This window comes from Montipora foliosa, chromosome 8 (assembly GCF_036669935.1).
Source record: "Montipora foliosa isolate CH-2021 chromosome 8, ASM3666993v2, whole genome shotgun sequence".
NCBI classification, from domain to species: domain Eukaryota; kingdom Metazoa; phylum Cnidaria; class Anthozoa; order Scleractinia; family Acroporidae; genus Montipora; species Montipora foliosa.
This window is the reverse complement of record NC_090876.1, coordinates 51,071,896-51,076,895: the sequence shown is the minus strand read 5'-3', so window position 1 is coordinate 51,076,895 and position 5,000 is coordinate 51,071,896.

Here is a 5,000-nt window from a genome sequence, read left to right as displayed (position 1 = left end):
CTTCATCTACCTTTAATCACGTTTATTTACCAGCGTCATTTACCTTCATTCGCGTTCATTTACCTTAAGCATAGTAACTAACTATGCCTTAAGATACCTTCATCTACATTCATTCACGTTCATTTGAATTCATTTACCTTCATTCACATTCATCAGTTTACCATAATATACAATCATTGATGTTCATTTACCTTCATATTCCTTCATTCACATTCATCTTCTTTCATCTACCTTCATTCACAATCATTTGCCTTAATATACCGTCAAATACATGCATAAACTTTATTTCATTTCGAATTTCAGAATAACTACAGGAGATAATGTCTTCGAAACATTACATTTGCAGCTAAAATACATAGCATATACATAGAGGATATTACATGGCCGCGCGGAGATACGAAACGAGTGAAATATTTTTCAATACGAGAAGACAAATTTCGTATCTCCAAGCGGCCATGTAATATTCTATTTATTATATAAACACCAATGAAACACTAAATCATTAAAAAAACGCAAAGCAAGGAACGATTTTAACATGTAACCATAGCAACAGTGATCTTTTCACATGTGAAAATAACATGTTATCTTCGCGAGTGAAGATACGGTATCATGTTTTCGCGCAAAAGCACACTTGGTATTTCATTGGTGTTTATATAATCAAGATACATACTAAATACATAATATTTAATGATATATTCATTAAAAAGAAAAGCCGCTGTACAAAATGCGGCCCTGGATTCTCTTTTAAAACCAGGAAACTCATAGGTACGGATAAGATCAGGTAGCGCATTCCGCAACTTAGCTGAAACGTAAGAAAAAAGAGAACTAAGACCATAACTGGTTCTTCCAGGTTTATTGAGGAACAGAATGTAATTTCCGCGAAGATGACGCATAAGAAGGGGACGGGAGAGAAAACGTATTTTTCATATAAGCAGAAAAACCCTTTTTTTCCAAAAAAAAGAAATACTTTATAATGTAATATGAGGACATTTTGAATGCGCTTATTGCATAGAGATGTAGAGTTTGACTTTAGTAGTATGAGGACAAGTGATCTGCAAATATAAATCTCGTTATTCTCTTATTTACGGCATTATACCGTTTCTTTGACACGAGGATTACAGCGAAATGAAAGCACAACTTTCTCGCGAATTTTCTATGATAAAAACTTGTTTAGAAATCCAGACTCTACGCGGTGAACAGCACACACCAGGCCTACTCCTAAATATTTGGCTAGAAATCTTTTCCTCTGGCCTCGCTTCAGCCATTCGATGAGGGCCAGTCTCGTGCTTTTTAAGTTGCCTCGCTCATGCCCAAAAAGAATTCTGGGTAATTCGGCCATTCCATGACAAGGGAAGACTCCCGATTCTCATTTCATAGTTTTTTTCATAAGTGTCGGGCCACCCAGTCCTACCAGCAAAATAACGCATCGATTGAAGGTTTTAGCTTTCAAAACTTGCCCAGATTGTGTCAGTAGGTCCTGGAATTCGTCCACAGAAAGGCCAGAGAGACAACTTCACTCGTGAACCGCCATGTTTACAACAGAGCATTTTAGGCGTCCCAGTCTGCATGAAACCATCTGTCGCCTCTGCCTGAGACAAGACCAGAGACGCACGGTTCTTAAGTTACGTGTATGCCTGTAAAATCAACTGAAATGTCAATTGCTGGTACTAAAACAAAACAAAACAAAACAAAACAAAAAAACCAGCATGTAAATTTTTTTTTGGTAGGCTAGATATCGAAGAGCCAGAACATTTGCGCATGCGCTGACGGAATGTTTGAACAAGAGAGAAAAACGCAGTACCTCCAGACACCGGCGCTGGAGCGTCGTACCAAACGAGTCATCCCGGGATTTCGGCCCGTGCGATCGCTTTTGGACGCAGTTGGCCCTTCGCTGCTTTCTGCTACCGACCTTGCCTCCCGGTACGGCATTGAGGGAGAGATATGTCGGCCCCTAAACCATATGTGACAAATCCCACGCCTACTCACAGCTCCAAACCGCCCTTGTCAATAAAGCGTAAGAATTAGATGGCTTATATATTCAAGAGAAGTCATTTTTTCTGTCATATGGTAAGCACTTGAGTCTCAGATTACAAAGTGTGCGCATGCGCCCTCCTAAAGGTAACATACATACAGTCATAAGCTTTTTCCGAATAACTACAGGAGCTAATATCTTCGAGACATTACATTTACAGCTGAAATACATAGCATATACAGATCCCTACTAAATAAATAATATTTAAAGAAATATTCATTAAAAAGAAAAGTCGCTGTACAAAATGCGGCCCTGGATTCTCTTTTAAAACCAGTAAACTCATAGGTACGGATAAGATCAGGTAGCGCATTCCGCAACTTAGCTGATACGTAAGAAAAAAGAGAACTGAGACCATAACTGGTTCTTCCAGGTTTATTGAGGAACAGAATGTAATTTCCGCGAAGATGACGCATAAGAAGGGGACGGGAGAGAAAACGTATTTTTCATATAAGCAGAAAAACCCTTTTTTTTCCAAAAAAAAAAAAAACTTTATAATGTAATATGAGGACATTTTGAATGCGCTTATTGCATAGAGATGTAGAGTTTGACTTATGTAGTATGAGGACAGGTGATCTGCAAATATAAATCTCGTTATTCTCTTATTTACGGCATTATACCGTTTCTTTGACACGAGGATTACAGCGAAATGAAAGCACAACTTTCTCGCGAATTTTCTATGATAAAAACTTGTTTAGAAATCCAGACTCTACGCGGTGAACAGCACACACCAGGCCTACTCCTAAATATTTGGCTAGAAATCTTTTCCTCTGGCCTCGCTTCAGCCATTCGATGAGGGCCAGTCTCGTGCTTTTTAAGTTGCCTCGCTCATGCCCAAAAAGAATTCTGGGTAATTCGGCCATTCCATGACAAGGGAAGACTCCCGATTCTCATTTCATAGTTTTTTTCATAAGTGTCGGGCCACCCAGTCCTACCAGCAAAATAACGCATCGATTGAAGGTTTTAGCTTTCAAAACTTGCCCAGATTGTGTCAGTAGGTCCTGGAATTCGTCCACAGAAAGGCCAGAGAGACAACTTCACTCGTGAACCGCCATGTTTACAACAGAGCATTTTAGGCGTCCCAGTCTGCATGAAACCATCTGTCGCCTCTGCCTGAGACAAGACCAGAGACGCACGGTTCTTAAGTTACGTGTATGCCTGTAAAATCAACTGAAATGTCAATTGCTGGTACTAAAACAAAACAAAACAAAACAAAACAAAAAAACCAGCATGTAAATTTTTTTTTGGTAGGCTAGATATCGAAGAGCCAGAACATTTGCGCATGCGCTGACGGAATGTTTGAACAAGAGAGAAAAACGCAGTACCTCCAGACACCGGCGCTGGAGCGTCGTACCAAACGAGTCATCCCGGGATTTCGGCCCGTGCGATCGCTTTTGGACGCAGTTGGCCCTTCGCTGCTTTCTGCTACCGACCTTGCCTCCCGGTACGGCATTGAGGGAGAGATATGTCGGCCCCTAAACCATATGTGACAAATCCCACGCCTACTCACAGCTCCAAACCGCCCTTGTCAATAAAGCGTAAGAATTAGATGGCTTATATATTCAAGAGAAGTCATTTTTTCTGTCATATGGTAAGCACTTGAGTCTCAGATTACAAAGTGTGCGCATGCGCCCTCCTAAAGGTAACATACATACAGTCATAAGCTTTTTCCGAATAACTACAGGAGCTAATATCTTCGAGACATTACATTTACAGCTGAAATACATAGCATATACAGATCCCTACTAAATAAATAATATTTAAAGAAATATTCATTAAAAAGAAAAGTCGCTGTACAAAATGCGGCCCTGGATTCTCTTTTAAAACCAGTAAACTCATAGGTACGGATAAGATCAGGTAGCGCATTCCGCAACTTAGCTGATACGTAAGAAAAAAGAGAACTGAGACCATAACTGGTTCTTCCAGGTTTATTGAGGAACAGAATGTAATTTCCTCGAAGATGACGCATAAGAAGGGGACGGGAGAGAAAACGTATTTTTCATATAAGCAGAAAAACCCTTTTTTTTTCCAAAAAAAAAAAAAACTTTATAATGTAATATGAGGACATTTTGAATGCGCTTATTGCATAGAGATGTAGAGTTTGACTTATGTAGTATGAGGACAGGTGATCTGCAAATATAAATCTCGTTATTCTCTTATTTACGGCATTATACCGTTTCTTTGACACGAGGATTACAGCGAAATGAAAGCACAACTTTCTCGCGAATTTTCTATGATAAAAACTTGTTTAGAAATCCAGACTCTACGCGGTGAACAGCACACACCAGGCCTACTCCTAAATATTTGGCTAGAAATCTTTTCCTCTGGCCTCGCTTCAGCCATTCGATGAGGGCCAGTCTCGTGCTTTTTAAGTTGCCTCGCTCATGCCCAAAAAGAATTCTGGGTAATTCGGCCATTCCATGACAAGGGAAGACTCCCGATTCTCATTTCATAGTTTTTTTCATAAGTGTCGGGCCACCCAGTCCTACCAGCAAAATAACGCATCGATTGAAGGTTTTAGCTTTCAAAACTTGCCCAGATTGTGTCAGTAGGTCCTGGAATTCGTCCACAGAAAGGCCAGAGAGACAACTTCACTCGTGAACCGCCATGTTTACAACAGAGCATTTTAGGCGTCCCAGTCTGCATGAAACCATCTGTCGCCTCTGCCTGAGACAAGACCAGAGACGCACGGTTCTTAAGTTACGTGTATGCCTGTAAAATCAACTGAAATGTCAATTGCTGGTACTAAAACAAAACAAAACAAAACAAAACAAAAAAACCAGCATGTAAATTTTTTTTTGGTAGGCTAGATATCGAAGAGCCAGAACATTTGCGCATGCGCTGACGGAATGTTTGAACAAGAGAGAAAAACGCAGTACCTCCAGACACCGGCGCTGGAGCGTCGTACCAAACGAGTTATCCCGGGATTTCGGCCCGTGCGATCGCTTTTGGACGCAGTTGGCCCTTCGCT